The 13117-nt window shown below is 42.2% G+C and overlaps 1 pseudogene; it reads right to left on the bottom strand.

The window, feature by feature from the left end:
- Window positions 1-216: 216 nt before the first annotated feature.
- On the bottom strand, window positions 217-12737 carry LOC110542313 (phosphatase and actin regulator 1-like; annotated as a pseudogene).
- Window positions 12738-13117: the final 380 nt, after the last annotated feature.

Below are 13117 nucleotides of genomic sequence, written 5' to 3'. Positions count from 1 at the left end.
TCTGAGTGGTGGTCACCATAGCATTCCTGAACATAGAATCCTTACTGTGTTTTCTTTTGTTTCATCTTCTTTTTGATTTCATTCTTCTTTCTTTTTTTTTTTTTTAAATGCAGTTCATATTAACATTGTAACAGGGGAGTAGACAAACGTCAGCACTTTTGTTTCTTATAAATTTATGTTTTGAATACAGCAGAGCATTCAAGAGTAATATCACTCTTAAGGTCGATGAAACCTGGGAAAACAGAGAACTTCATCAAGACCGAGGCACACATCTTACAACAGTGCCTTTCCATTCTGAGATACCCTGGCTTTGACAATGACATGCCAGTATGACCTCCCACACATGACATATGATGAAGACACAGAGGGGCTCCCCACATATCTGAATGCCACAGAATTCACCACAGGACCTGAGAAACTTCAGCTTGGTGTCTTCAGAGGTCCAAATTGGGTGGCTCCACTAGGACTCCTGCATGGCAGCAAGATGGAGGTCCTAATGATGTGTCTGAGTCAATAAGTACATTGATAAGCCTTCCTTTCCCACATGTTCTCCAAACTGGACACTAGAAAAACCAGCAGCTTACTTACTAACTAGCCATGCCCACACCCTACCTGGTGAATTCTTTTTGTATCTCCTTTTCCCCAAGCGAAACCAAATGGGACTGCATGTTAGAATAGCACACAGCATTAGAATGCTCTTTAGTAGTCCCTTTTATTTTGCTCCTGTTTAGACTCTACTGACTCTACAGTGGCCACACTCTCACCCCACCTTCAGTTTTTATAAAAACTCACTTTGGGGGTTTTCAACACTTGTCCAAGTTTTCACCAGAGTGAACTGAGTGAATTAAAAAGCAGAGAGTGACTTTTTGCCCAGGCCTTTAACATTTTAACATTCATTGTCTAACGTTTGGTTTTCTGTTGGCCTGCAACTCCCTAGGTAGACCAGGCTGGCCTCAACCAGCGAACCTCTGCATCCCTGGCACTGGGACTAATGGTGTGTGCCACCACACACAGCCTCACTGCTCTTGCTTTATCAACTTAAAGGTAAAACTTGATGTTGATCTCTGTCTTGTCTTCTCCCATCTTATCCACAAAGCAACTTGTCAATCCAAGACAAAAGTTTATTTACTTAAATGTAAATATTGACAAACCTGGGCATGATGGTACACACCTTCAAAGCTAGCACCCAGAAGGCCAAGGCAGGAGGATTGCTGTAAGTTCCAGGCCAGACTGGGCTATGTAGTGAGAGCCAAGTCAGCTATGCCTCAAACAAATATAAAGTAACATCAAAAAGGGAAACACAAACATTGTCATGTAGTGGTGGAACATACAAGCTGGACGCCATCAATACTAACCTTGTTAAGTGTCTACTTAACTCATGGACCTCCATTTCAGTGCTTTTAAACTCATTGAGTTCCTTCCGAATGGCAGCCTGGAAGAAGAGCAGCTGGTCAGTATGCTGAAGAGATGGAAAGACCTCCCTGTTTGACATGTCTAACAACAATTTTGTTCTTACACACAAAAAAAATAAATAAATTGTCTATGGGGAGAGAAAAAAAGTTACCTGGAGCATTCTTTAAAACCTTCCAGGATTTCTGTTCTTTGGGTACATCATGAGGGTCTAATAGAGCTGGCCATGGTTTATGAGATCTCCACACCCCATGCCTCCCATGGGGTTATGGATGACACACATAGTGACTTTTACTTCACTTCCTGTTTGCAATTCTCTCTCCAGGTGCCTGGGGAGGTGTCTTCACATAGAGAGCTAGTGATAAGCCTGTAGGCTCATGTAAAGAATGGCTCTGTGAGATGGGTGTGGTGGTACATGCCTTTAATGCACTCAGGAAGACAGAGGCAGGTGGATCACTGTGAGTTAAAGTCCAGCCTAGTCTACAAAGAGAGTCCAGGACAGCTAAGGCTACACAGAGAAATCCTGTTTTGAAAAAAAAAAAGGGGGGGAGCAAACTGAAAGAACTTATGTCAGAACTCTTCCACCAAAATTAGTGGTAGGGCCTTTCAGCGGTGATCAGAATCAGTTAAAGAAGGTGTGAAAGCTTACAAAGTAAGACTACTTCCTATGTTTTCTCTCTGCCATGTGTCCATTTCCCTGACTTATGTCCCATTATGGAGCAAACAGATTAGGCTGTCGGACATTGGGCTTTCTGGATCCCAGAATCTTTAAATAACCTTTCTAAATAAAATTATGAAGCCTCAAATACACCAAGACACTGTCTTTTCTCCTCCTGGGAAGCAGGCACTGTATCTTTTTCTGTGTTCTCCAAGTGAAGAACAGAATGAGGTTTTTCCCACTGGTCACCTGGCATGCTCCGGCTAGCAGTGAGTAGCCTTGAGGATGAAGCACTTTCAGGGTGGGGCTGAGGCAGGAGTCCTATTCTCTTTACAAAGCACATGCCTCCCCTTTCTCACCACCTCTGCTTACTTTGTCCGTAGTAGTGAGACGGGTCCATGGCTTGTCTGCCCTGCGGTCATAGTCCTGGGCATCTGCCACCTCAACGTAGTCACTGAATTGGATGAGGATCTTCCTCTCCTGGAACTCTTCCATGGTGGGGCTTTGACTAAGCTGCAGGGAGAGAAGAAGGTGAGGCCCAGTCACTAGAGGACTTTAGACTACTGCGCCATTTGTGAATTTGTAGATGTGGAAAATGAGCCCAGGAAGACAGTTGATGGGTTATAAAACAAAATGAAGCAGGGAGCAGAACCCAGAGTGCTCAGCTCTGGGATAATGAGAGATTTATTATCCCTTTAAACTTCTCAGGCATGTGCAAGTGACAACAGCCCATCCTTCTTTATCATATTCCTGTCTTGGCCTGACAGCCTGGCAGTAGCTGTGAGTGCCTGCTGTATATTTTCTCTGTCTGTCCATCACCCAGTGGGAAGCAGGAGCCTCCAGGAAGCAGTGATTCCATCTAAACTTGGATTGGTGAGTGCATATCTTTGTCTTAAATTTGGTGTAATCTGCAGAATGGGTTTGTAACACATTGTATGTGTGTATTTACTTACATATTATGTGGACAGATGCATATATGCTTGTGTGTTTTAGGCACATAGAAAAGCATTTGCAAATGGTAGCAGTATCTAGAGTATGAGGGGATGGGATACGTTGATTTAGACATTTTTAGAGTTTCTTCCAGAAGGTCAGCAGTAAGGTTACTGAGCCAACACAGAGCTGATGAAGGCCATTCTTATACCATGGGGAACAAGCTTTGTGAGGAAGGAGGAATGAAATCTTGTATATTTAGCTGTCTCCTCGTATTCTCCCTGAGCACCCTTCCTCTGTCCTTTAACAAAATAAAACTGATGTTACTATTATCTTTCCCTGTCACAAGATTATTTCTTCTGGAGCAACACAACCACTCTCTTTAAAACACTGTCAACTCATGTTCAACCATCATTATTTAAAAACAATTTTTCCCCAGCCCTAAACTGTTGACTGCTAGTAATAGAAGAAGCAGTCAGATAAAGTCTTACAGCTCTGAACTATAAGCAAATCTAAATTATTCGGGCTGTGTTCATTGTCAGGCAGATATTTGCCTGATTCCCTTGGCTGGAGCTGGAATGTTCCAGTGTGCTGCTGCCATGATACAATGCAATGACAGCCTGATGCCATGAAACAGAGAGGTGCCTGGTAGTGAGAGTGAGGGCAGTACTGAACAGGCCTGAAGCTGCTGCCTCTCAGCTAGAGGAGGAAGCTCCAAGGATCAGAGATCTAGTGAAGATGTAACTGGCCATGCCTAGACTCTGGTAACATTTTTTTCAGTCTGTCATGAGGTTCCAGGGGTCTTCTGATTGCTGGACACTGGTATTCTTGTTGCTTGTCATGGGAAAAAAATAGTTTCCTAAGTTGTATGGCTAAGATTGCTAGACATTAAAATGTTAGCCATCCTAGCTAGCATCAAAATGTTCTCTTCAAAGTAAGAGAGATGACAAAATTTGTACTTAAGTAAGAAAATAATAAAGAAACATTTTTGCCATATTCACACCAGATAAATACATAATTACACTCTCCAGTTTGTGTAATCCTGTTACCTCAATTTTCTGTTTGCTACAACCTGAGCAAGGATCTTGAGCCATGACTTTTGAATTTATCTTCCTGGAAACCACACACTGTACTAGCTGAGTATAGTGTTTCATACCTTCAATCTTAGGGCTCAGGATGCTAAAGCAAGAGGATCTAGAGTTCAAGGCCAGCCTGGGCTACATGGTGAATTCAGGGCTAGTTTGTGCTACCTTAGCAAGAGACTTTCTTTCCCCACTCCCCCATCTTACCTCAAAAAACTAAATGAATAAATTAACTCATCTGGGTTGTACCAGTTACCCATCTAGGGTAGAAGATTACCAGTTACCCATCTAGAGGGAAGAGAAGATTCAATGACAGATGTGCTCACGGCAGGGCTGCTTTTCATGCCCTAATCCTGTGCTGCCATCACTCAATTTAAATATAATCAGCATGTTATCATGCTCATGTTCTGGAAGAGGACAGCACAGACTGTTGTCTTAGGGGTCTTGGGTGGAATGCAGACCAGACACTAGGCAGACTCTGACAGAGCTCTCTTCAGTGAGCATGGGCTCAGAAGCTGTGCACCCAGACCTCCATGCCCAAAACCAGAGGGCCTTCCTAGATACGGAGAAGAAAATCTCGGTGGCTAAAGTCCACTTATCTGTGGAAGTTGGATCTGGCATTTGCATTAATATATGTCAGCATTATCATGTGCAACCAAAAACTTGAATAAAAAATGAGTCAATTAACTGTGAGACCTAAATTCCACAGAAATACAACACAAATGCCAAGTGTACCCTTCCCCCCCCCATCATGTATACATGTATGCTTTCAGTTAGGGAGCTGCCCTTTATTTGTGGTTTGTGGTGGTGGCAATGAATCCTAGGGTCTTGTATAGGGGAGGTGAACACTGTCATTGTACTACATCTCCAGTTCTCAATTCTTTTTTTTTCTTCTTGTTTTTGAGAGGGGAGACAGGCATTTTTTTATAGCAAATAATTTTTATGTTTTCAGTTTAGTTATAGAAAATTATTTGGTCTGTTGGTATTAACACCAGCCCCTGGGTTTTATTTTTTTTTTCTTCTAATATATTAAAATTCAATAGCACTGTATTAAGGAAATCTAAGGGTTGAGGCTATAAGCAGTCACCAGCTCTGGCTTTGGTATAATAAAAAAAATAAAAAATAAATAAAATAATCAAATCAAATCAAATAATCAAATCATATCTGGTTTGGATATAATAAAGGCTCAAGGGAAAAGCATTTGCCCAGAGCCTGGGTAGGCTATATATTTCTCACCTGCAAGTGGGCACCACAGAACTTTGCAGACCCAGAGAAACCAACTTCTGACTTATACTTTTCCCCCAGTCTCCTTCCTGAACATCCATTCCTGTTCTTAAGGTCACTATTTCAACTGTCCATGAAAGCCTCAGGGACTAGAAATGCTGGATTAAAATTACAAGGCCATTCCCCTGCTAGGGGTCGGGAGGTGGGTGGGAGGGAGACAGTGATGTTAATTACAAAATCTAGGGGAAGTTTGTGGGTAAGGTTGCTAGTGTCATCATTGTGAAAGACAGAAGCATGGGTAGCAAAATTCTTGCCCGCTCCACTATCACATTATGCAGTTATAGTCAAAGTTCATTCACAAAAATATACAATCTTTTCTTAAGAGATAAGGTTTGGATAGGTATCTAAATAGTCCTTCCTTCCTTATTACTTTCTTCCTTCCTTCTTTCCTTCCTTCCTTTCCTTTCCTTCTTTCTTTTTTCTTTTGAGATAAGGTTTTACTATTTAGCCCACCCAGGTTGGTCTGGAACTTATTATTGCCCCCCAGGCAGGCCTCAAACTCATAGCAATGCCCTTGCCTCAGACTTCCTGAGTGTAGGAAGAAGAGGCATGAGCCACCATGCCCAGCTGATGTCTAAGTAATTTCTCATAGCTACCTTTTAGTAAACAGTCTTACATGTTTGGAAAATCTAGGAGCTTCAGCTATCAGTTCCAATGAACTTGATGAAAACTGGGTTTGAACTCTTTTCTAAATATCTTTGACTTTCTGTATTAGAAGTGAGGGGTTCATCTCCTTTTCATTTGCTGACATTTCAATGACACACTGAGAACAAACGAATGTATTCTTCTCCTCCCCTTCCGTCTTCCCCAGTCTCATCAGTGAATGTACATTTACACAAAGACTGGGGTTTGGCAGAAACCAAAACCAGTCTATTCAGCTGCTATTCTTATCTCCCTCAGTGTGACGGCAGCTAGCCATGCCCTAATACAGCCCCTTGTTTATCTTATTTCCTTTAATTAGTTTGGCATTTGGCTTACCACATGTATTAGGGGTGATTTGGGGGAGAGAGTTGAGAAACACAAATTACCCCCTGAATAAGTGGCATGGTCTCTCAGGGCCTCCAAATCTCATCCTGTGTGCACTGTTTCCAGGGAGAAAAAGTTACTAAGAAATATCTTTAGAGTTAATTTTAATATCTTTTCACCATCTTTAAGACTGAGTAACCTTTTTTCAAGATGGCCACTGCATAGGGCTGATTGAAAACAGGTCAGACGGATGGAGGGAGTGTTATACCCTGTGCACCATCAATTAATTAAACTTTCAACAGGACCCAAGAACCAACAGGATCCAAGTTTATTATTAAAGGTTCTTTTTTTCCTCAAGATGGCCACAGATCTCATGTTTCAGGAGATCTGTGCATCTATACAGCATGGCACTATCCTTTATTGGGGGGGGGGGGCTTAAAATGTAGCAACATTACAGCTGTATGAGTTTTAAATATCTTTTCAAACATCTTCACTAAATGGATCAGTACTTTTGGTATTTTTTCTGATCCAATTGGATTTAGCAGAAGAAAGCCAAATACTGAGGATGTCCTAAGGCCATAGCAAAAGAAAGTATTATATTTAAGCTAACATTTCAAACTTTTTTTTTCACAAAACAGTCTGCAACTCACTAGGTGTACCTCAGGCTAGCCTTGAACTTGAGGTGATTTCAATCTTCTGAGTGCTGAGATTACAGGCATGAGTCATCATGTCCAAATTGGACTACTAAATTATTTTTTGGAGACAGGGTCGCACTATGTAGCTCTGCTTGACCTGGAGTTTACTCTGTAGATCAGGCTGGCCTTAAACTTACAGAAACCCACCTGCTTCTGCTTCTTCAGTGCTTGGAATAAAGACGTGTAGCCCTATGCCTGGAAATCTTTTATTTGGTTGGATTACTAATTATTATAATGATCTTCCAATGATGTTGTGGGTTAAAATATATAAATCTATTTTTGAACTTAATTTTTAAAACTTATTTTTATGTATATGGGTGCTTTGTCTGCAGATATGTCTGTATATCATGTATGTTTCTGGTACCCACACATGCCTAAAGAATTGGACTTCCTGGGACTGAGTTATAGCTTAGTTGACCAGCATCCGCAGGAAAGCTGTTAGGGAGCCTGAGTACTGTGGTTCTGGGTCAGTGGTGGGGTGCTTCAAAGACCTCAAGGCTAGTAGAAGCCAAGGGCTGATGAGGATCTTTGGGCATAGGGAATTGTCTTACCTTTCGAATCAGCCTCCTCTTGATTTCCTGCTTCTCTTCCTGCTTTTCTTGTTCATTTTGAGCTGAAAATATATGGTAGATGCTCCTGATTACAATGCATGGCATTCTCTACACCCAGGTGTGACCTCTGATCTTTGTGAGCTCTAGTCCAAGCACTCAGGTCCTATTCCCTTTATGCCTGAAGGTCTCCATCTTCCTGCAGCCTTTCAAATTGGTGTGTAGTGGGTTTTTTTCATTATTGTTCTCTTTGTCTCCAGGGTCTTGAAGCCCAGGCAGGGATACTGGAATAAGCAATGTGATCCTATGCCAAGGAAATATGTTTGACAAATGTAGAAGCACTGTTGATAGTGACAGGCATATGGGGAAAAGCAAGGACACCTTCCTTGAGGAAAATGTAGACCTCAGGCCTCCTTAGAGCCTCTGAAAGGCTAAAAGTGCTCATTTTGTGTGGTCCTAGAGCCCAGAGCCCTGTAGGCAAGGAGAGAGGACATGCCTCCACCTTCTTTAAGAATGACACGGGGCAGAGTCAACTGCAACCTGAAAGGCTGCTTGTATTCACTTCAGAACTCTCACCATGCTCAAGCCCTGATTCCAATAGTACTTTAAATCTTCCAAGAAGTCCACAGAACATGTGTGAGGCCAGAGTGTGGACTATATTTGCCTTTGTTTGGAATTGGAAGCAGTGTCTTAGGAACACACTTCAGAAAACAAACATTCCTGGATATATATATATATATATATGTTCACATACACACACACACACACAGAGTCATCTGGTTTGTCTGAGTTTAAATAGCCAAAGTCAGGTTCCTGGGAAGGGAGTTGGAAGAAGGGCAGAGAACTTTGGCCTTTTCTTTGTCTGAGCTAACTGAGTGAGCATACACAGAATATCATTTACCTTCTGGGCCTAGGAAAGGTTCCTTGGTCTCTGCAGAAGCACATACAGCAACATGGTAACAATCTGATTTGAAAAATACCATGAATGCCAACTAGTGTCACCAAAAGTGTGAGATCCTCCTCATGGAGGTTAGGTAAACATCAGCAAAATTAAACTATGGGTTGATTTGGGCACAGTGTCCATTACACTTGCATGGGAAAACTGCATTCTCATTTTGTAATCGTGGTTGTCAAGTAATGTTTCTGCAACTTCATTATTTTGTTGTAGTGGTACATGGCAGCAATTCTGTTGCAGCTTCTAAAGGTTTCAGTATAGGGTAGGTCTTTCAAAGAAAAAAATTCCAGTGCATAAAAATCAAGGTGGGGAGTACATGATTAATAGTCCTATTTTTGGGGGGATGGAGAGATAGCTGTTCTTACAAAGAGCCTGAGTTCAATTCCCAGCAACCACATGGTACCTCACAACCGTCTATAATGAGATCTGGTGCCCTCTTCTGGCAGGCAGACACACATGCAGGTAGAATACTGTATAAATAATAAATTAATAGATATCAGTGGACTTGGAAAGGGGCACGGTGGAGATGAGGGAGGGAGGGAGGGACTGGGAGGGAATGAGGGATCGGGACACGGCTGGGATACAGAGTTAATAAAATGTAACTGATAAAAAAAATAAAAATAAAAAATAAAAAAAATAAAAATAAAAAAATAAAAAAAAAAACAAGTAGTCCTTCTTTTCCTTCTCGTTACCTTAGGATGTCAGCAACAGACAGCTAGCTGTAATCAAGGTGACAGCAGCTTTTCTAACAACAATTAGTAGCAATTCAGAATATAACTAAGGACCATAAGTGATAGCCCCAGGGTATGATTTTATCCTTGCTTGCCTGTGGCAATCAGGATCTTGTATGGCAGCAAAGGAAATACCTACTTTTTGTGGAATGGGCCACAAGAGAATCCAGAGTTCCAGCACCTATTTTCTTCACAGAGTTTACTTTAAAAACATACATTTATCTCAGCTAAAAACCTATTAAAGCATTATTATCTTAGTATGAATTAACCTATCACAGATCAGTTGGGAAGCAGATAGCAAATCCCAGAAGAACAGAAGCCCAAAGATTGACATTTGAAAAATAAGAATTACTCGTTAAAATCTGGGAAACTAGCCAGCCATTAACATCAATTAACATCAATCTATTGGAGACTCAAATGGAGGCAGACCTCAGGCAGGTAGCTATACTTGTAGGGGTCAGGGAGAAAGGAGAGAAGGAAGGTAGCCTTGCAGTATGCCCTAGAGTTAGCCTGAGGGTGTCATGTTTGAAATTTAGAGACCACATAGACTACCATTCTGGTATTCTAAATGAGGTTATAAAAACAACTCCAGAGAATGAAGCCACCAGCCACACCTGACATGATTCCCCAAACAGTTCAGACCTCTGCTTTTTCTTCCTGTGACAACTTTCTTGAGGCAGGTCCTCCTTCTCATTACTGGGTCTGACCTCACTCCTGACCTACAGGCCCCTTCTGAGCCATAAGGATAAGTGTTCTGTGTAAAACATGACACAGCATGGGGCCTTCATCTCTTAAGTAGGTTCTTAGCCAATAGAGGGGCGGGTCATAAACTAACACCTATGGTGTCTATATCATTAGCTCAAAGCCATTTACAAACCCACTGTCATGAATTTTCAGGCAGAGGATACCAAAGCAATCCTATCAGGAAACTGAGAAAAAAAGACCAAGAAAGGTCAGTGATGTCATCATCATGGTGCCCACACCAGGGTTCATTATGTGCTTGGATCTTTGTGCTCAGGTTTCAGAACTCTGGAGAGTGGAGAGCAGAGAGCAGTGGAGCAAGTGCTCAGAGCAGTGGAGGGGTGGAGGAAGCATGCTTACCTGATTTCTGAACTGAGGCATGAGACATCCCTTCTCTACTTTTCAGTTTCTATTTTTGGTATAATATTCTTGTGGAATGCATACAATTTAGCCTTGTTCATTAAATGCTCATTTCTCTATGACACTATCTGGTTTCAATCTAGACATTGTATTGTGATGTTTATTCTAGACATCACCTGATGTTTATTCTAAACATTACCTGTCTCAAGTTTGTGTAAACATGCCACCATTTGTTCTCTGTGTTGTCAATAAAACAACCAACCATTGCTGTGCAATGGAAAGAATAGGGTGGGACATCCTGGTACAGAGGGGACAGGAAGGGAGTAGAAGGATAGGAGAGCAGAGATTGGCAGGTGGAACCACTAGGAGAGATCAACCAGACCTAAGATATGACTAAAAGCAAGTATAATGTGGGAAATCTGAATGGGAGAAAACTATGCAGGCTTGGAGGTTTAGGATAAAATAACTACTGTCCAGCATTATGCTCTAGGTTAAAAATAAATAAACCCTAGTCTCTGTGGTTATTTGGGTATACAGCTGGTTTAGGAATAATCACTGTTTAACTAAAAGATAAATCAATAATAATTAATCATAATCAGCAACATCCCATTAACAATGGAAACTTTATAATGGACCAGATGTATGCACTGGGCAAGAAGGATATATCCTAAAAGCCAAGACATCCCTAAACTTAGAAGTCTCTGACAAAGTTCTATGCTATTTATTGTACAGCAGAATACACTTAGAAACCTTTGTTCTGAGGGCATCTTGCTATGTAGCTTAGGCTGACTAGAACCCACAGTATGCCACCTTTCTGCACAGTCTTAAAATGCTAGGATTACAGGTATGTGCTACCATGCTCTGGCAAACTTAGAAACTTTGGAGGGTACTCACTGATTTAAAAATAAATTAGGGCTTTTGAGGTGGTTCAGTGGATAAACGTGCTTGCCACTAAACCTGACAAACCAAGTTAGATACCCTGGATTCACCTGGTGGAGGGAGAGAATGACTCCTGAAAGTTGTCCTCTAACCTCTCCATGAGTGCTATGGTGTATGCCCTTCCCTGCCAATCAATAAAATAAAGTAAGAGAAAAAATTCTACATACAGATCCCCAGACACCTCACTGTTTTGTAAGGGATGCCTAAGACCCAGGAAAACTGGTTCTGAGAACAGCCTGCTCTGAGTACAGGAGAGTAACAGTTGCCTTGGAGAAAGAATGAAAGATTCTGAGTCAGGCAAGCAGAAGGACAGCCATAGGGGCTGCAGAGCCTGTCGCAGCCTTCCCAGGCAAAATGCAAGTATCTTCCTTCAGCAAATCACTGAGTACTGACAGGTCACAAGGCCATTGGGAGGAGGGGTAAAAAGTGAAGTCAGAAACAAAATTATTTAAGTGGAAATATCCAGTCACCCAGAGCAGCAGATTTTCATGTGCCTTGTGTGTGTGTGTGTGTGTGTGTACACACATGTCTGTAAGATACTTTCTAATATCTAATTCATTTGTTCTTGAGAGAAGGGCTATTAGGGACTCAGAAACAAGACTCATATATTAAACTAAACATTTTTTGTTGGTTGTGTTAGGAAAACTGTGTAAGGATGGTAGCAAGGGTCTTGGTGCATGTGGTTTGATCTACTTCTAAACTGAAGCATATTAGGATCTGTTGAATTCCATTTTCTTTCATTATTTTTTATTTTTTAATTGTTTTATGACCATGTGGATTTTCTGTCCAAATTCAAATACACTTTGTGTCCTGAGCTGAACAGGGGGTCCATTTTGATCCTGTCCACAGCCTCCTCACAGCCAGCTTTCCCTGAATGAGCGCATCACACAAGCATGCTGCTGACCAGGCCCATCTCAGGAGGATAAGATGAATGCTCACTTGGCAATGATTGCTTCCACTTGAAAGCTGGCACTCTGGGTGTTGAGGGGTTCCATCAACAGTAGCCTATTGTTTTCCACTCCTCATTTTCAAGTTTCCCTTACACTAGTCACCAAAGCCTGACTCAGTGTTTTACAGGCAGGGCAGCCAGTGAGTTCCTAATACATGATCAGAAAATCAGTGGCACAGGTCCCTCCCAGCTATGGAGAAACTACATCCTTGATGTCTATGAGGCCTCCTGCAAGAGAGGTTTTCAGAGCTTCCATAGACCCCAGGAAGGACCTGGTAAGCCACTAGGTAGCCACGAGGAAGGCTGCCTTGAGGTGTCTGTCTGGTCACCCTGAGCTTAGTCAACTTACGCTTCAGAGTGTTCTGCTGCTCCAGTTGCTCCACAGTGGGTCTCTGGCTCAGCCACCTATGGAAAACAATTCAGGAAAAGTTTTTGGACCATGTCATATGCTTCTGGGGTTGGTGGTCTCCATGGCCCTAGCAGATACATCAGGCAGAGTCAGCAGCTGGAGTCCTTGGTCCATCCTGTGTTCGGGAGATACTGACTCACTGCATGTGCCTCCTCCTCGGATCCTCAATGTCACACCCAGGAAGGGCACCCTGCATCAGGTCATGCAAAGCTGCCTTCCCTCCCTGTCTCTTGGCCCCTCCCCAGTCCTGCTCTTCCAGTGTCCCCAGGCCAGGAGACTGAAACTTAACCTGGGCATTTCCTCTTCACAAATGTCCCTTTCTTTCTTATAGCATCTTGACTGTAGGGCTATGTGGCCTTTTGCTTTTCTCTCTCTGACTCTGGGCTAGTGCTTGCTTCTTGCTATCTTAGTATAAGACTAGAACCCAGTGGCCAGTGGCCTAGAGGACATGCAAGAGAGT

The sequence above is a fragment of the Meriones unguiculatus genome, chromosome X (assembly GCF_030254825.1).
Source record: "Meriones unguiculatus strain TT.TT164.6M chromosome X, Bangor_MerUng_6.1, whole genome shotgun sequence".
Classification (NCBI taxonomy): domain Eukaryota; kingdom Metazoa; phylum Chordata; class Mammalia; order Rodentia; family Muridae; genus Meriones; species Meriones unguiculatus.
This window is presented reverse-complemented; position numbering and strand designations above follow the sequence as displayed.